Source organism: Lissotriton vulgaris, chromosome 9, assembly GCF_964263255.1.
Source record: "Lissotriton vulgaris chromosome 9, aLisVul1.2, whole genome shotgun sequence".
In the NCBI taxonomy this organism is placed as follows: Eukaryota; Metazoa; Chordata; class Amphibia; order Caudata; family Salamandridae; genus Lissotriton; species Lissotriton vulgaris.
Window position 1 is genome coordinate 337,430,629 of NC_141697.1, and position 20,616 is coordinate 337,451,244.

Genomic DNA, 20,616 nt, shown 5'->3' on the forward strand with positions numbered 1-20,616 from the left:
TAAACTTTGGGCTGGGATAGCAACCAGTCTCATCTTAAGCATTTTGGGGGCCTTGGGCAAGAATTATATTCGGGCTCCTATTTGGAGAAACTATCATCATAGTCAGAGCTGCCAAAGCAACGCTTTGTTACTCTTCGTCCTAAAGTAACCAAAGGACGAATATTTCTGGTTATGCCGGTTTTAGGCAAAGTGTTCTTTTTTGTTTACAACTTGCATCCTTAGTGTTAACTATCAACAACTTAATTTACGTCTCCAGCTGAACTGTCGCGGTTTTCTTCTATTGTGTGCTTCAAAAAGGTTTTTTAAAAGGTATACGCTAGTGGTGCACGTACAGCTCACTCTTGACTATTTCAGGAGAAGCTTATTATTGTGGAGAGCTTCAAATGCTTCAGCTATAATTATGTTGCCCTAGAGCAGCGAAGCACGCACATAATTTTTCAGTCACGTAACTAGATGCACAAGCATGCATGAAATTAAAGCTACAGAACTTGGGCTGTTGCGCCTAAGTGCAGGTCCATGCAAGAAGACACATTTAGTATTGGGCTCAGTCGGAGGAGGCACGGCTGCTTGCCTCTGAATCGTAATTCAATTATTTCTTGTCATGACTCACACGCAGCCGGACCAAACCTAGTTATCTTTCCGGCTCTCTACAGCGTGTGGGAAAGGGCATGTTAGAATTTAAAACCCGGAAGTATTACCCTTCTCAGCGCGACACCGGCAAGACGTAATAAAGAAGAGAACTCCATAAGCAAGAGTGAAGCGCACATCACGCTAAGGATTTACAAATGAGATAAACAACCCACTACAGGTTTCAATTGAAGTGACCTAAATACATGCGCTAAGATTTCCCATGAATGCCGAATAGCCTAAGATTTGCAGTGCATATTTAATGTTTTCTCAAGATGCGCAGCAATTTGTTGATTACTTCTGCAGCTCCCAGTCTAGTGTCACGAGCTTGATTGTGATGCATACATGGTGCGCTTGCGGCCCGCTACTGGGTCTGGGTGCGTGGGAGGGCATATTTGTTCCTTTGGCCACCATTTGTACTGTTAGCCTTATTGACTTACCCGTAATCTATCCTCCTTCATGAACCCCTACTATGTAAAGCGCTCTGATATCTGCAAAGATCTTGTCCGCGCTATATAAAATTCTCAAGATAAAATAAAATAAATAAATACAGTCCGATCTCTCTCCACCGAGCTCCAGGAGCAATTTACTCCGGTTCGCACAACCACTCCCCACCCGGGCAAGAAGGCAGAAGGTGGCGTAATTTCTTGCAGCAGAAATGGGGATACTCCAAATGGGGACGGATTTACTTGAATTTTCCCCTGAGAAGGGGGTTTAGTATGTGCACCGGGCTGGCAGGAGGGGAGGGACTGGCCTGCTGGTGGTCCCGGACCTTTCGGCCCTACCCCGGGATACCTATAAAATGAATTTTTGGGGGGAGTTACCGAGTGGTAGGCAACTCTGCCAGGGATGGACCGCGCTGCGGGGCCCTGGAAGTTATTAATATGGATAAGGTAAGGGGCCTGCTGGCACTTGCCATGAACCTTTGAAATGTTCCTCAGTAGAGGAAGGCCGTGACGCTGATGTATTGTCTACACAATCGGTGAACTGTTTATCTGCCTTGTCTCCTACTTTCAAACAATCATGTGTGATCTGGGGGATCTTATTAATAGTGTTCGCTTAACGATGTATGAATTACTTCGGTGAAGGTTGTCACTTATTATTGCACAATGAGTGGCGTTTTTGTGTAAAAAAAGGATACGCCCTTGGTTAAACCATTAAGCATAAAGCATTATCACAAAGTACGGTGATTGGAAAGAACCTTTGGAGGTGTACGGGTAAGATTAGGGGCAGCCTTTACCTGATACCTAATACATGATGCGAAACATTTAGCATAACAGAGCAGCTTAAGAAAACATTGGGGCATAGTGCCAATAACTAGCGATTTAAGACAGGTCGTATGACCAGAACTAACGGGCGGTTAGACACCCTTTACAGCAGCATAGCATTAGACTTTTTCTCAATATTGCAAATGTTTATAACTGCCATTATTATAACGTTTTTCCTGGTGTCATTTAATGTCTTGGCGTAAGATGACAATTTATTAGGCACAGTAAGTACCCATAGGCTCACGGCTATCCGATTCATTACAAATGGGTGAACAATCACGTAACAGGTGAAGGGATGCCATTGTTTCCCAGTTTCAAGTTCAGTATTGCTATGCATTCTATTATTCGGTTACACCGGGGAAACCGGGACGAGTTATTGCTGCCGATGTTTCGACTCCAATCCATGTTCTCTTTGGTAATCATATCCCTTGAGTCAGGAATTGGCAGACACACGAGGACCTCGGTAGGCTTATTAGTCCTTATTAGGTGGTTCAACATGAACTTGGAGCCTGTTTTTTTTTTTATATGCTACAGGTGTGCAGCAGCTCTCATGATGCCTGCCACTCCCTGAAGTAACATAATTGATACATATCTCAAGCAGGCACGGCAACCTGTGGTCCTGCCTGACCTCGCCATATATTGCCTTATTTGGAATGCCCTCCTTAAAGCTCCGCAGTAATCAGTCGAACTCAAAAAAAAAAAAAAAATTCTTCTCCTTAATAAAGACTGGCGTTCTAAATCCCTCCCTGGTAGCCTCGCCCCCCGGCATCACCCCACCTATCCGTCTGCATAAGTCAGTTCTCTGGCATGTTTTGTATACCTAAGCGAGGCTCCCTGCTAAACTGTGACAGCTATTTTGTATGACTCATAGTATCCAGCAATTTTTAAAAAATTTGTCTAATGCGCCTTTCTGAAAGGTCCAGGTCACGTTCGGTGAATGGCTTTCTTGTTGACTCCCCGTGTTTCATACTCAGTGGCGCATTCATTAGAAAACCAAACAAAGGAAATCGGACAATCTAGGGAGAACCAATTGCATTTAATTTTGAAAACAGAGGTATGTGTTTTAGGTCAGTGCCGTCCCCCCTTAATGGCACCCTTTGCGCTAGGAAGATCTACATTGCCAGACAAGACAGGTTGGCTCCTAGTATATAGTATGGACGTGTGGTGTTCATTCTAAACCTAGCTTATCACGGTGGAATTGCACAGCTAAGTCACCACTATGAATATACTCCGGGGAAATTTCGGGACGGCATACGGCATGCCACTCGCATCACCTTTATCTTTTTTCCAACAGTCCTAATGTCGTAGTTTGGGTCGCTAGAAAGTGAATTGACACACAAGGTAATTATGGTTCCTTGTATGAGTAATTCTGTGGGCTAAAAGCCCCTCCCTAGATCCATTGCTAGTTGCGTTAAGGAGCAACAGCGTCGGTAAAGCCAGTAGGTTGACCTAGTACTAGCCGAGGAAATTGTTAAGGCGGGAATACGCCATTCAATTATATCGCTTCTTAAAAATAGCAGCAATTGTATAGAATTCTGCTCGAACGGTACAAGTGTTCCAGGCAGGGGAACGTGGAACACTAAGGTAGTTCTTCCGTTATACCAGGAGTATATGATTCTCACTTGGAAAGATAAGAGTGACTAATTGAGTTACTACTGCCTAAAGAGATAGATTCAATGCTCAAGCATGACTGTGAAAGGATCGAAATGCATCACCTGCAGCCTATGGGAAGGGCTGATGGATGGCCCAGTATGCCATCAGCTGTGTATTGTCATGTTTTGGTAAGAGCGGGGGTTGATCCGCAAGCACCATGGGTCCAGGGTTCGCAGGCTTACATGAACAAGTATGCGGTGCCGACTGAGAAGGCTGGTAGGTCGGGGGGAGGGCGAGCCCGCCAGTAAGCTACTCGCCCTGTGGCGGGGTCCCAGGCAAGAAAAGGGTGTGGACTTCCCCTTTTGGTATGGACTGGCTGCCCATGGAAAAGGGCAAGCAGTCGTTGTGGGACTCTGGGCTGGCGGGAGAGGCGGGACTGACCTGCTGGTGGTCCTGACCACTCCTGCCCTACCCGTATGACGGGGTGTCGGTTTATAAACATTGGAGGGGGTATACCCCGGTATGTTGGTCACCAGTAGTGACAGATTATTTACCTGCGGCTCTGTTGACCGGAGGGCGGTCAACTTAAGGAGAGCAGGCTATTTTGGTTGTGGCCTGCTGGCACAGCCCGAAGGACAAGCAAAAGGCCCCCTTGGAGAGTGGGGTCTAAATATAATGGCAATCTATAACTTTGAGGTTATCTAATAATATGTGTTGATAAGCAAGTAATTTTGAAGATTTACCTTAAACCTCAATCAAGAGGAATAAAAGATTAATGTCACTGCTTGAAGTTTAAGTTTAATAAATAAAAGACTACGCGGTGAATGACAACAACCTGTTTCATGTCTTTTATGGGAAGGGGGGGCGACTGCACCCGGTAGGCACACTATGAGCGGCGCCACCCGCGCCTAGAGGCGTGGCGCCCTTAGTGGCATCCGGGGGCAGAGCCAGCAGGGAAGTTTTTAAAAAGTGGTAGCCAATCAGGGCAGGGAAGAGCCAGCATGCAACGTCAGGGAGGCAGGGCTGACCGTCCCTCCCCCGAGGGTACAAAGCCCCGGGGGAGGCTGAACTAATCCTCTTTGTCCTCTTCCAGCTCCGGCGGCAGCAGACCAGCAGAAGAATTACCCACCCACCCATCCCTGCAACAAGGAAGAGAACGGCGGGGTCCCAGGCAAGAAAAGGGTGTGGACTTCCCCTTTTGGTATGGACTGGCTGCCCATGGAAAAGGGCAAGCAGTCGTTGTGGGACTCTGGGCTGGCGGGAGAGGCGGGACTGACCTGCTGGTGGTCCTGACCACTCCTGCCCTACCCGTATGACGGGGTGTCGGTTTATAAACATTGGAGGGGGTATACCCCGGTATGTTGGTCACCAGTAGTGACAGATTATTTACCTGCGGCTCTGTTGACCGGAGGGCGGTCAACTTAAGGAGAGCAGGCTATTTTGGTTGTGGCCTGCTGGCACAGCCCGAAGGACAAGCAAAAGGCCCCCTTGGAGAGTGGGGTCTAAATATAATGGCAATCTATAACTTTGAGGTTATCTAATAATATGTGTTGATAAGCAAGTAATTTTGAAGATTTACCTTAAACCTCAATCAAGAGGAATAAAAGATTAATGTCACTGCTTGAAGTTTAAGTTTAATAAATAAAAGACTACGCGGTGAATGACAACAACCTGTTTCATGTCTTTTATGGGAAGGGGGGGGCGACTGCACCCGGTAGGCACACTATGCATTAGCTCCTGCGGTGTTGTGGGCGCCTTTGGAAAACAGAAAATGCAAAAGAGGGGACACACTGCTGGACACTTCGCCGCAGGTAGCGTGTAACCGCGGGCAGCGTGTAACTTCTAAAACAGGTATCTGCTCAATGATATTAACGCAATCCCAGCAAACTTTTGTTTAATAAGCAGTATGTAGGTGAAAAAAATACCATAAGTGTGTGCGCTTTCTGCAGGAGTTACACAGAGCAGGAGCGTATGCACATTGTCTGATTGCACCACTTTCAAAAAAATGGTATCCTTTTTTCCACCACTGTGGTACTATGGTACTTTTTGTTTGCTTTATAGTTTAGGTTTAGCTATGCATTGGGCACTGCGATGTTCTGGACGCTTTTAGAATACAGAGAAAAGAGCAGAGGGCACCCAATGTAAGACACATAGCAGCAGGCACCGTCTAGGGACATCCTGTAAACGTTTTCATCCTCCCTAACACCAACCTGCTACCTCTTCCAACACATACTTCTTACGGGAAAGACGCATGCCCTCCAGCATTTGTTTACTGTCTGATAACCAAGCGCTTGCCATTTGTTAGTAATGAATTAACAGTCGCTGAACACAGCACCACACCAACAGAGCCCTCAGGGCCAACGTCCTCCAGCAGCAAATGTACGAAAGTACCAGCATCCGTTCGTCACTCCCTATATTAGCGATCAAAGCACGATTTCTAAACTTACAACTATTTACATTTTCTTTTATTTCCAGCTCTACTTATAATGCCATCTGAACATATCTCTTATGTCATGTTGTGTTAGGCTAGGCTGTATTATGTTGTGTTAGGCTAGGCTGTGTTATGTCGTGTTAGGCTAGGCTGTGTTATGTTGTGTTAGGCTAGGCTGTGTTATGTCGTGTTAGGCTAGGCTGTGTTATGTCGTGTTAGGCTAGGCTGTGTTATGTTGTGTTAGGCTAGGCTGTGTTATGTCGTGTTAGGCTAGGCTGTGTTATGTTGTGTTAGGCTAGGCTGTATTATGTTGTGTTAGGCTAGGCTGTGTTATGTCGTGTTAGGCTAGGCTGTGTTATGTTGTGTTAGGCTAGGCTGTGTTATGTCGTGTTAGGCTAGGCTGTGTTATGTCGTGTTAGGCTAGGCTGTGTTATGTTGTGTTAGGCTAGGCTGTGTTATGTCGTGTTAGGCTAGGCTGTGTTATGTCGTGTTAGGCTAGGCTGTATTATGTTGTGTTAGGCTAGGCTGTGTTATGTCGTGTTAGGCTAGGCTGTATTATGTTGTGTTAGGCTAGGCTGTGTTATGTTGTGTTAGGCTAGGCTGTGTTATGTTGTGTTAGGCTAGGCTGTGTTATGTCGTGTTAGGCTAGGCTGTGTTATGTTGTGTTAGGCTAGGCTGTATTATGTTGTGTTAGGCTAGGCTTTGTTATGTCGTGTTAGGCTAGGCTGTGTTATGTTGTGTTAGGCTAGGCTGTATTATGTTGTGTTAGGCTAGGCTGTGTTATGTCGTGTTAGGCTAGGCTATGTTATGTTGTGTTAGGCTAGGCTGTGTTATGTCGTGTTAGGCTAGGCTGTGTTATGTTGTGTTAGGCTAGGCTATGTTATGTTGTGTTAGGCTAGGCTGTGTTATGTCGTGTTAGGCTAGGCTGTGTTATGTTGTGTTAGGCTAGGCTGTATTATGTTGTGTTAGGCTAGGCGGTATTATGTTGTGTTAGGCTAGGCTGTGTTATGTTGTGTTAGGCTAGGCTGTGTTATGTCGTGTTAGGCTAGGCTGTGTTATGTTGTGTTAGGCTAGGCTGTATTATGTTCTGTTAGGCTAGGCGGTATTATGTTGTGTTAGGCTATGTTATGTTGTGTTAGGCTAGGCTGTATTATGTTGTGTTAGGCTAGGCTGTGTTATGTTGTGTTAGGCTAGGCTGTGTTATGTTGTGTTAGGCTAGGCTGTGTTATGTTGTGTTAGGCTAGGCTGTGTTATGTTGTGTTAGGCTAGGCTGTGTTATGTTGTGTTAGGCTAGGCTGTGTTATGTCGTGTTAGGCTAGGCTGTGTTATGTCGTGTTAGGCTAGGCTGTGTTATGTTGTGTTAGGCTAGGCTGTGTTATGTTGTGTTAGGCTAGGCTGTGTTATGTTGTGTTAGGCTAGGCTGTATTATGTTGTGTTAGGCTAGGCTGTGTTATGTTGTGTTAGGCTAGGCTGTGTTATGTTGTGTTAGGCTAGGCTGTGTTATGTCGTGTTAGGCTAGGCTGTGTTATGTTGTGTTAGGCTAGGCTGTATTATGTTGTGTTAGGCTAGGCTGTGTTATGTCGTGTTAGGCTAGGCTGTGTTATGTTGTGTTAGGCTAGGCTGTATTATGTTGTGTTAGGCTAGGCTGTGTTATGTCGTGTTAGGCTAGGCTATGTTATGTTGTGTTAGGCTAGGCTGTGTTATGTCGTGTTAGGCTAGGCTGTGTTATGTTGTGTTAGGCTAGGCTGTATTATGTTGTGTTAGGCTAGGCGGTATTATGTTGTGTTAGGCTAGGCTGTGTTATGTTGTGTTAGGCTAGGCTGTGTTATGTCGTGTTAGGCTAGGCTGTGTTATGTTGTGTTAGGCTAGGCTGTATTATGTTCTGTTAGGCTAGGCGGTATTATGTTGTGTTAGGCTATGTTATGTTGTGTTAGGCTAGGCTGTATTATGTTGTGTTAGGCTAGGCTGTGTTATGTTGTGTTAGGCTAGGCTGTGTTATGTTGTGTTAGGCTAGGCTGTGTTATGTTGTGTTAGGCTAGGCTGTGTTATGTTGTGTTAGGCTAGGCTGTGTTATGTTGTGTTAGGCTAGGCTGTATTATGTTGTGTTAGGCTAGGCTGTGTTATGTTATGTTAGGCTAGGCTGAATTATGTTGTGTTAGGCTAGGCGGTATTATGTTGTATTAGGCTAGGCTATGTTATGTTGTGTTAGGCTAGGCTGTATTATATTGTGTTAGGCTAGGCTGTATTATGTTGTGTTAGGCTATTGCAGTGGCCAAGTAGCTGGGGACAAGTCCCAGGACTATTAAACCTTTGATGTATAAATTATTTTACATACACTTCGAACTGATGAAGTATTTGGAGTTTACGCTCATCAGACCACACTAGAAAGGGCAGACATCTTCTAGAGAGACCGTCTATATTTTTAGCACAAGTGCAAAACATGTTCAATCAATCATGAGGGCAGCTCCACTAATCCTGCACTAAGACAACAGCACACAGACAACCCACATTAGCAAAGCCAATAGGTCTCGCTTTTTAAACATGAAAAGGATTAGGGGCAGAGAAACCAAGAAACAGTCAGGAAGAGAGATACACAAGGCACCAAGTTTTAAACCACACACACCTTAGAGTTTAAAAGCTACATGATTGTTTTTTTTTTTTTAAAGGACAAACCTTTATTGATGTATTTAATCTGATTTTATTTAGTTTCTTCATTGCAAGCATGTTTGTTTTTACATATGTATATATTGTTTAATGTTTGAGTTCACCTATGCTTACAGGACTTCATTAAAGCCCTTATGAAGTTGAACTGGAGCGACAATGTAATGAAACTTCCACCCTGCCCTTTAAGTCCAGCTTTGGACAACGCAGATTTCGAAAGCTGGCAAAGTGCTAACTGAATAAGTTAACTCCTCCCGCCTCCAATCACAAAATATACTAACTAGAACTACCTCCTATAGTTTTAAAACACAAAAAAATAGAAATCCCATGATTCATCAGATCCGTCCTTCACATGGCAATTAAGTGCATTATAAACACTATGCACCGATGAAGGATATAAATCAAAAGGACACGCGTTTCAAATGGGATAAAATAACATCTGCACGACGTACTGCAAAACATTTTGGGAAGTGGGCAATGAAGTGTACAAAAAGCACAATTAAAGAAACGACCCACGTCGGATGGGGCGCTCCCCTTGGCCACACCTCCTAAAATGTGCCATGGTTGAAAAATGTTCTGATAGTCCATCCTATAGAGTCTGCAAATGAATGGGACAAAGCATAAAACTGTGTAACTAAATATCTCGTAGAGAGCGCACCCTTACCCAGGAACTTTAACCAGAATTACAGCACACACATCCACATCCTAACACATGGCTAAAAGACAGTCATTGACAATACCATTAGCTCTAAGATTGCTGAGACCTATTGCATTTGCTAATGTTTGGCTTTTTTAAAAGAAATTTCTGCAGTGTGTATTCTGGGAAGGGCTTCAGCATCCAGCTGCCCCCCCCCCGCCCCCCACCTCTGCGACTGACTCAGTATAATGAAGTACCCAAAAAACTGAACATTTTTGACCGACTAATAAGTAGTTCACGGTGATGTTTTTCTTTTTACTTCCTACCAAGGGCAGAAAAGGGTCTCCTTGCATTAAACTTTAGGAAAATACATTAAACATCATCATCCGGTGAACTCACAGCAGCTTTTCCAACTACTAAGAACGGATTTCAGAAAAACCTACCTCGTTGTAGGCACCACACTTTGAAAAAGACTGCAGGAAGGCCACAGGCTTCTAACAAACGCCTTCCTTTCAGACCATCTCTCAACATACTCCGGCTCTATACACTAAAATCGACTAAACAAACATGAAATAAAAAGCTCAAGCCTACCTCAACTAACGTCCAAAGGAAAAGAAAAAAAAAACCTTAAACTCGAGTGTTTGGTTCCGGGGTAGCTGCTACTAGCCGAAAATCGCCTCAATGCCTAGTCTGGGTTAGTACGCACTATATAAATACAATTAGCAGCTTTTCCCTTCTTTACTGTAAATTGAAAATCTGCTCTGAGGTGATACTGGAAAATCAAAGGTAAAAATCCCGAGCAGGCATGCTCAAAAACAGCACCTCCGACGTGTGGAGAAATTCAGATTGAGAATCGCAAAAAAATATACAGAAGGCGCAAACTAGTTATCTACAAAAAGATAGGAGAAATCCGGACTGGTTTGAAATTTGTCTTTCTACACTTCGTCCACGAAATAGTGCGTACGGGGTCAGTTTTCGGGTAGGGGCCGCGAGGGCCAGACGGGGGATCGAAAAGCAGCCACATTCCCTTCGCCTCCTCGGGCAGTCTCTATCCACCTCTAACGCGTTTTCTACTCTCTTTTCTCCCACTCTGAACGCGTTATTTCTATCCTCTCTTCCAGCCAGTGTCTGCTTCAGTTTATGTTTGGGGGATAAACAGAGGCCCCAGGAGCGGCCCTGGGCTTTTAAAACCGCCCCGACACACTGGGGAAATGCCTGGTGGAATAAAGGGGCCCGCCTTGCCCTAAAATATCGAATCTTGACTTTTCACCATCTTTGAATGCACTCTCGCACATTGGTTCTGGTTCACTTACTTATTGCTCGATTTATGTCAGAGGACTCAACAGCAGTTCTTTCACAGGCAACGTAAATAATACATCCGTCCCAGAGTTTTTGTTTGGCGCGCAGTCCCATTTGTCCCATTGTTCAGTCTGGACTTGAAATCCCAGAATGCAAAGCACCAATAACAAGATGAGCTACTCACGCCTGAATGCGGCAAACGACTTCGGTTTAATAAATATTTTCAGTCAAATAGGGCCCGCTGACAAGGCCGTGATACTCTTCCTCCCGTCAATCAGCTGCTCCAAGCCGCATACACAGGATGCTTTGTTGCTTACCTGTTTTGCCTCTTCGGTTTAGGTTTAGGTTTTCTTTTCTCAGCCCCTACAGTCCGCTCTCATCTCACTGCCCGCAGTCTTTGTCTCATCTTCAAAATTCCCGCCCTGCCACACCTTCTCTCTTGCTCCCACTTAACAAGGTTGTTCAGGCACGGGGTTATGCAAGTAAGGTGTGATGATGCATGGGGCTGTGCAGGCAGTATTCGAAGGCGAGAGGGACTGTGCAGGCAGTGCTGTGCAAGCTACACGAGGTTGTGCAAACTGGGTAACAAGCATGAAGCTCGGCGGACAGCGGGAGTGGGGGGGGCATTTTAACGGCGCGCGAGAGGGACTGTGCAGGGGCTGCCGATTCGATTCTCTCTCGCAAATGGAAAAACCTGCAAAGAAGAAAAAACAACAAAAAGTATACTTAAGGGCCTCCGACGGAGGCCTCCTTACTCGGCTCCGGCTGGGCAACAATGGCTGCCACAAAGCTTACAGCATTTTCGGATTTGGGGGCGTGTTTTGCTGTGCTGAGTGACGGACGACGTCACTGTCTAAAGAACAGCAAAAATTACGCCCCCAAATCCGAAAAGGACGGGGCTACATCGGAGTGACGGATCTCTCCTCCAATGGCTGCAGCCAATGGAGAAGAGACAGGGCAAGGAGGCGGGATCTACTGAGCTACTGAGAGACATTAATTCTCCGGACCGGAAGCTGTTTCGCAGCTTAACGGTCCCTCGACCTAAAAAGGATGCTCATTAAATGCTCATGAAGATGGCATCAGAATTTAGCATTTTATAAGTTGAAAGCAAACTGTTGCCTGCTAGCAATTTGTCATTTTCTGCACTGATACTTTAATCATGCAACCTATAAAAAGATGGAAATAAGATGGCTAAAGAAACATCAGTAAGCAAACATAAATAATGTACATGTTTTTCATGAAGATCCATTTCTTCTGACTTTTTGCTGAATGCAGTTTTACATGAACATGTGCTTTAGTCTTGAAGATCTAACATTTTCTTCTATTATTTTATCACTCTGTTATTGAGCCCAAAAGCCAACCATGTCATCTCCCTCTAAGAGTCAGAAAAACAAACAACTTTCGATTTTCCTATCAGAACCAGGCCGGCCACTCTGCTACTCTGTCATTTTTACAGTAGGGTGTAAGCCAAGGGGCGGCTTTCAGATCTGGATTGGCTGCGACGAGCAAGCCATGCCTCCACAGCTCCATCTACTCTTATCTTCCTGTAGTGTGGGGCTGGATTGAACATTTTTGCCAGGGCCGTGGTTGGCTTCCAGGCCGCTCTGGTTTCCCATTCATTTATCACCCACTAGTTATTCTAACTTACCCTAGTTTACCCCATGTATTTGTGACCATTTATGAAATTCTTCGCAGTCTATATCCTTCTATGTATGTTAGAAAATTTATTTTTTGCTTGGTTTACCACCATTTTTGGTCAACTGATGTTGCTGCTTTTTGCACTCTACACACTGAGGCACTGAAGTCCACTCTCAAGTGCTTGTACTCTGACCCCTAAAACATGATCAAATCGGCTAATCATTGGCATATTTAACTTTTTAAAGCCATGGTGTATGGTGCCGACAATACACCAACAGCATGAAGTTGAATGTGGCTACATATATGGCCTAGATGTACAGCACGACTGCAGCCGCTTTAAGACCTGCAGACAGACCGGTCAAAGTAACCTCTTAGGCAGGAGGTAGCTATACTTTTATAGATCAGGTAAGTTATCCCTATGTGGGACTTACAGCCCACAAGGTGGGGTGCTCGGTGTTTTAAAGTGGAACATACAAGGAACTAAGGCTTGCATGTTCCTACAATGAATACCCTCCAAAAGCTATTTTCTCAGTATAGGGATATAGTGTGTACCACAAGAAAAGTTAAGGTGTGTTTAAAATACTCACAACACATACGGAGAGAGTAGGGTCCAAGGGAAAATTTTAAAGACCCAATCACAGTTATAGCCCCTCAACAAAACACTGTATACTATAATAATAACTGTGGGTCTAAAGAAACTCAAAACTCTGTGTTCAAAATATGTTGTGTCCACTACTTGATACGCTTGGACCCATCACTCTGTGATATGGAATCCCATCAGTTACACTATCTGGACCGCCCTGTTTGTCATTATTTGGGCCAGTCTCAACAAGTGGTATGTCCACAACGTATAATCAGTACACTCAGACATAGGTAACTGAAAAGCAGTGCACAAAAGATAAGTTGAAGTGAGTGGTTAAAAATGGATAGTGGGTGCAAAAGTGACTTTAATGGAAAGCAATCCACTTCCAAGATTAAAAAACGTGAAGTGCAAAATAACAGTAGTTTTAAACAAATATCTACTGCCTGTATAGAAAGGTCGACATGTTTCTGCAGTTGCAGATACTGTGTGTATCACCTGCTTCTTCAGGACCAAAGGTATATTTTGCTACTGCTTCAAAAAAATGAGTGTGTGCTTAACAGAAATCCAACAAACATTAGGATATCACCTGATTAGACCTTCTCAATGCTCCTGTTTAGTAGAAGCTGATTGCCACAGGCAAAAGGAATCGAGTGTGGATGACACATATGAAAGAAAACAGAGAGAAAAAAGGGGACAACACTTTAGTGAAATTTATCTGTTATTTTTGTGGTTCACTTTCTTTAAAATTAGAGCGGTGCCCCTATTTCCTGAGCTGTGGCCAGGCGAGGAGCGGCGCCGGTCTCTCAAACTCTAGGTGAGTGAGAGGCACTTTTAAATCAAAAATGGTTGGGAACTGTACTTATAATATGCAAGTACACATATAATGCTAGTTACTGAAACTCATGATGGATAACTTTCACTAAAGTGTTGTCCCCTTTTTTCTCTCTGTTTTCTTTCATATGTGTCATCCACACTTGATTCCTTTTGCCTGTGGCAATCAGCTTCTACTAAACAGGAGCATTGAGAAGGCCTAATCAGGTGATATCCTAATGTTTGTTTGATTTCTGTTAAGCACACACTCACTTTTTTGAAGCAGTAGCAAAATATAACTTTGATCCTGAAGAAGCAGGTGATGCACACAGTATCTGCAACTGCAGAAACATGTCGACCTTTCTATACAGGCAGTAGATATTTGTTTAAAACTACTGTTATTTTGCACTTCACGTTTTTTAATCTTGGAAGTGGATTGCTTTCCATTACAGTCACTTTTGCACCCACTATCCATTTTTAACCACTCACTTTCACTTATCTTTTGTGCACTGCTTTTCAGAGACCTATGTCTGAGTGTACTGATAATACGTTGTGGACATACCACTTGTTGTGACTGGCCCAAATGATGACAAACAGGGCGGTCCAGATAGTGTAACTGATGGGATTCCATATCACAGAGTGATGGGTCCAAGCGTATCAAGTAGTGGACACGACATATTTTGAACACAGAGTTTTGAGTTTCTTTAGACCCACAGTTATTATTATAGTATACAGTGTTTAAAATTCTATCTTTTGTATCTTTGGCACTATTTTAATAGGTAATAAAATCGATTTCAATGGGTACGTTGTATTTTGTTTTCTAAATATACAGGACAGTAACTTAAAAAATGTATACTTTTCCTGCCTGAAGCTCTAGTGCAACTGACCCTGTCAGTGCTACCTTTTATGGTGTGAGATACTGCTCCCATAGCCAAGAACAGCGGGTGCCGCCTGGCAGGATAGCCTGGGTGAGGTATGTGACCCAGCTTAACGTAAGAAGAATAGCTGAGGAGAGTTCAGGAACAACATTAACTTGAAAGGGACTAGGGGGAATCGTGTTTATTGTTTAGTTGTAAGTGTGGCCTGAAGAAGAGAGGTGTTTTGATCCCAGGATACACTTTAGCCCTCCTGGCTCTAGTCTCAGTGGAGGAGGAGCCTGGGACCAGAGTCAGTTGGATGTGGCTGAATGGGAGGGGACTGTTATTACCCTAAACACACCCCTGAGTGTGGGGTGCTAGAGAGCTCGGCCACAATATGGCCGTCACTCTGTGAGACTCTGAGGGCTGGAGCGATAATCCGCCATTTACAATAGGTTACCTGCAGCATCGGTGGTGGCTTGGTACCGGGTGAGCATCCGAGTGTCCGGTGGACTGTGGATGGCCACCTTGTCAGATGCTGTGTCACTTAAATTGTTGCTTCGCCTCCGTTGATCCTGCAGTGGGGTGAGGCCTGGCGCATTGCGACCTACGCCTCATGAGGAGTACGAGAGAGGTGGAGGAGATGCAGCAGGTTGGTGTGGCACAGGTCTGAAGCTTATACGTGCCATAGGGCCTAAAGTGTGGTGGAGCGGACCCCTTCCTTGATGGTAGGAGACTTCCCAATACCCCCTCGGAGAAGGCTGGTAGCTGTGAAGGCCTGGAGACGACTGCCTGTGGGCGGGGAACAAATTGAAGTCCTGCCCTGGGGGGAGACAAAGGTTGAGGAGATAGTGCTGCGACTTCGTCTGCCTCGGTGCAGGTGGTGAATTGTGGTGGCGGCCTCACTAAGTCCCGGTAATGCAGCTATAGGCCTCTGGAGGCTGCTGGGAGTGGGCAGTCCAATCTTGCATCGGCAGTAAGGAGCAGAGGACCAGGAGCCATGGACGTAGTTGCGGCCACCCGGGAACACGGAGACAGCGGATAACAGCGCCTGCATTGCTGTCCGCTCTGAGCTCATTTGAGAGCAGGTGAGTTTGCCGGCCCTGAGCAGTGGAGAAGGACTGCGCTAGTCTGCAGGTTGTAGTGAATGACGCTGCAGTAGATGGAGGGCTGCAAGGCCATAGAGGGAAAAGGGGGTGGAGTGCTGTATAGTGTGCTCTGCAAACTGTGTTGCTGCAGTGCATATATATCCCTCGCTGGTTCTTGTGGCAAGGCACAGCATTACACGTCTATTTGCAGATCTAAGGGGACTATTTCTACCCACTTGATGCCTGATAATGCTGGACTGTGGCTGTTGTAGGCACGCTCCATTGAGGTAGTGCTGTTTACGTGCACTAGAGGAGTTGACGGTTCGTGCCTCCTAGCTTCACTTTGATCTGGGGGCGGTGACATTAGCATCTTAGGAACTATCTTAAGGGGTGTCGATAGCACTACTGTCAAGCCCCGCCAAAGATAGGGAAGGCAGACACCAGACAGTCCATGCAACATAGAGACCCCCAGGAGGATACCTCTGAAGATCAGGTGCCTGGCAGCGGCACCTGCTCGGAGCCTGACAAAATGGCAATGTTTCTGGACCTCAAGCAACCTCTCACAGATATAGACAGTATAATAGGCCTCCTGGCAGATAGATTTGGCCGCCTCAAGGAATAGGTCGCCAGCCATGATGAACGACTTGGACAACTGGAACAACGAATGTAGACAGTGGAAGATGATGGCAATGCGACACAGGAGAAATGACTTCAAATGGAAAAGGTGCTGGAGCTAATCCACACCAAGAATGAGGTTTTGGAAGCCAGATCCTGAAGAAATATTTTTTTATCCTGGGAGTGCCGGAGTCCACTGCAATGATGTGCATAGAGGACTATGTGGAGGATATGCTGCAGGCCCTGTTTGGAGATGCATTGTCGGCAGTCGAGCGGGCACAACCGCCGGTTACCCCAACTTGGCCTTTCATTGCTCGGCTCTTGAATTATAGGGACAGGGAGACAGTGCTTAGACTGGCCCGGGATCGACAAATCATTTCTTATTAAGGTAATAATGTATCCTTTTACACAGACTTAACAATGGCTATCCCAGCTGAATGAGGCGCCTTCCACCCTGTAAAAAGATCCCTCCAAAAAACAGAAGCCAAGCAGTCATTACTATATCTCACAAAGATGTGCATCTTCCACCTATTTTACTGATCCAAAGGCAGCCCCAAATTTGTCAAAAGCGTTCCACCCGCGAAGTCCCGCCAACTGCCTGACCAAGAGACTGATGAATCTGCCCTCATAAGTGATAATGATTGAACTGATTGCACTTGAACAAATGGTGCTGTTAGATGTTGCATGTTATTGTTTGGTCGGATGGGAGAGCGGATGTTCTTAAGGTGGCCCCAACCTACTGGTCCAGGTTATTAAGAAATGGGAGCCTCCCTTGCTTGGTGGGCGATGGTAGCTGGTTGCTATCCTGTTCCAGCCACCCAGTGTTGTAGCTGGGTATTGCCGGGTGTCTGGCGATTTGCTCCGTTTGGCTCTGTTTTGTTAGCCCTTTGTGGCTGCGGGTGGGGTGGGATTGTTGTACCCGGATCGTTTGGGATGCTGGAGTGGGAGTGGCTGGGTAAGTTCGAATTGTGGCCTATGCTACCCCTTCTCATCTTTTCTCACTTTTCCCTCGCTTTCTTTTTTGCTGCCTCTTACCAGACTGCTTCTCCAAAGGGGATTAGCATTATGCACTGTTCATTAGCACTGTGCTGCAGGCCTTTAGTGGATCCGCTATGGCGCAATTTAAACTTATCACATGGAATATGCGTGGCTTGAACAACAGACACAAGGTGAGACTGGTACTGGCGTATTTGCAGCGCAATGTCGCATACATTTGCTTCCTTAAGGGGTTCCAACCAACTGAACATACAGCAGCGTGCTTGCGAGCAGGGTGGATTGGAGAGCAACATACAGCCTCCTATTTCAACTATGCCTGTGGAGTTGCCATCCTCCTCAGAAAGGGGTTGCCTTGGTGCACGCGCATGGCCTTGTGCAACCCTCAGGGATGGTTTGTGATGGTTGCTGGTACCCTGGGAGGGCACTCACAGAGACTTGTTTCCATTTATGGCCCTAATGCAACCCCGATTTCTTTGCTGAGGTTTGGAGACTCGTAAATACGTTGGGCACTGGCACTATGATAGGGGGAGTTGACTTCAATGTGGTAGTAGATCCTTGCCGTGATAGTCCTGGTGTGCCTCGTCGCCCCCACCCTCGTGCAGCTGCACTATTCCAATCCATTATGCTGGACAATGGCTTGGTTGATGTATGGAGGGATAGACATAAGGATAGCAAGCAGGGCACCTGAGTGTCTTCTGTGGGATAATCCTGGTTGCGGATTGACTATTGGCTCGACTCGCATGATGTGGATGATTGGCCTGTTGAAGCCTGGAAAAATGATGGAAATGTAAGTCACTGCTTAAGTGTCATCCTATCAGAATTTGTTTCTCAAGAGGCTGTCACTTTTTAATTTATTAAGAACTTTATCAGATCATTCTCCTGTGCTTCTCAGGCTTCTCCTAACAGAATGCCCTGCCTAGTGTTTCTCATGGCGGCTAATGCAGGGGTCCTTGAAGGACCAAGAATCCGACAAAGCTATTTGGGCTTCCATAGAGGAGTATTTTGAGTAAAATGTGGGCACAGTGGGCACTGTCTCAACACTATGGGAAGCATTTAAGTCAATGATAAGGGGGGAATGCATTGCCAAGCAGGCAGGGATCCTCCGGGTGATCAGAGGGGGCTGAAACACCTAGAGAAGGAGATTTGAGACCTTGAGCGCGAATACTTTGCAACTTGGATAGCAGACACGTTGGGTAATATTACGGTTAAAATAGATGAGTTTGTGGAAGCAGCGCAGTGGGAGACACAATATCTTGGAAACCCGACCTCGCCGCTATGGGGAGGGAGATTGGGCGGGCACAACCTTGGCCGGTCTCCTCTGCAAACCATGGGTCAGTGACTATATCGCTGAACTCCGTACTGTCAGAAACATCCTGTGGCAGGTCAAGAAGCAGTGCAGGAGGAGATTATCTCTTTTTAATCCTCCTCTTACCGGTCACAGCAGTCGCGGGCCCCCCTCATCTTAACACCTTCTTTGAATTGATCCTACTATTATTGCTCGAAGATGGGTACTGTTGTTTTCTGCATGAGCCCTTTATGGAGGCGGAGGCCATACAGATTATTAGGGCTGGGTGATAAGGATCCTGGCCTAGATGGCCTCACAGCTGCGTTTTCGAAGGAGTGCGCAGCACTTTTGACCCCACATCTTATCAACTTGTTTAGTGAAGCTTTAAAGGAGGGGAAGCTGCCAACCTCACTACGGGAGGCACTCATAGTAACTATCCTCAAATCTGATAAGGACCCACAGCACTGCGAGTCTTACAGACCATTGTCCATGATTAATGAGGATAATAAAATCCTTGCTAAATTAATAGCTGCGCAGCTCCTGCCTCTGCTTCCCCTTATGAGTTTTGGGGAGTACAAGGGAACCCTAAAGGTATTTAAGGACCTTGGGTAACAATCTTTAAGCAAAAACAGTGGTCCTTAAAGAATCAGTTACAACATTTCTAAATAAATATAGCCTGTAATAAGTAATATATTACCAGGTGTCCAGCCGGACACAGTTTTAATCAAAGATTTTTAGTATTTACAAGAGCAAGCACCATTAACAGAGGGATACAATCTTGCATCCAGTACATAGGAACAAAAACAAACAATTATACAAAAGGAGTCTTCAGGAAAAAGGTTGGAGGAAGCTATAGGGCAATGTTAATACATAGGGAGCTTTCCATAATAGTAATCACACTTGGATAACAGAATTGTTTGCTGTGTGACACTATTCCAACTGTCAATGACTTTTCAATCCCTTCAGGGGATTGGTGGGATCATCATCAGGACTACACAATTTACATGCCTGAATTTAAGGTGCTGCCTAATTAGGATCCAGTCGCGTAGGAGTCGGCTGTTGGGAGGATACGGCAGGGTCGGGTCCTGGGCTCTGTATGAGCTGTGGAGCAGGGTCTTTAAATAAAGCCCTATGAGGCTGAACTCGGCATGGTGGGAGCCTCTGTGTGTGGCGTCAATGGCCGTGTACGAGTATCAGGAGTGCGCGATGGCACTGGAAATCACTGCCATTCAGCCAACTCGGAATCCAAGTGACGCAACATCGAACATTTTAACACCCTGCTCGCCCAGTTCAATCGTGATTTGTGCCATGGAGAGTCAGTTCACACAACTTCTGCATGTTTTTTGCAGTCCTCCAGGTGATCGAACCCTCGCTGAGCACTGCTGCAATCTTTCTCAATGCCATTAAGACATTTGATTCTCCCGAATGGCCCTACCTATTTGCATTGTTGGCTCAGCTGGGGATTAGCCCCTATTTCCTTAAACTGATAGGACTCCTTTACTCCAAACCCACAGCGCGGTTCTGGATTAATAGGGTGGTCTCTCTCTCTTTTCCAGTTTCCCTGAGAATGCGGCAGGAGTGCCCACTCTCACCCATTCTCTTTGCCATTGCTATGGAGCCTCTAGGAGTGCGCCTTAGACAGTATCATGTGCCCCGTGGCTTAGCTTTCCCCCCCAGGGTGGTGTTGGTTTCTATTTACGCTGATGATGTAACATTATATGTTAAACATCTGGATGTGAATTTAGATCCATTGATTGGAGAATTCACCATATTTTGTGGATTATCTGGTATCTCCATTAACTGGGCCAAATCAGGGATTTTTCCGCTTACAGATGCCACGGCAGAATTTCCTTCGGAGTTCCCGCTCAAGTGGGCGAACAGCCCTATTAAATATCTGGCAATAAGACTGAGCCGCAAGGTAGATGTGCTCTGGTATTCGAACTATGGCTGCCTGATAGAGTGACTGGAATGGCTAGCCATCACTAGTCGTGCTGCCCAAATTCCTTTATATGTTCATCAATCTTCCACTTTCACTTATCAATCTGCTTTTGCCGAAGGCTGGGGTCGTGCCTGGTGGAGCTGGCATGGGCTGGGAGACAACCCCAGATTGCTTGGGAGATTCTTACCCTTCCTTTTGAAGAGGGTAGGGTGGGCATACCTGATACGGATCTCTACTATTACTGTGCACAGGAGCAGTTTGTGTTTCACTGGATATACCCCATACCGTT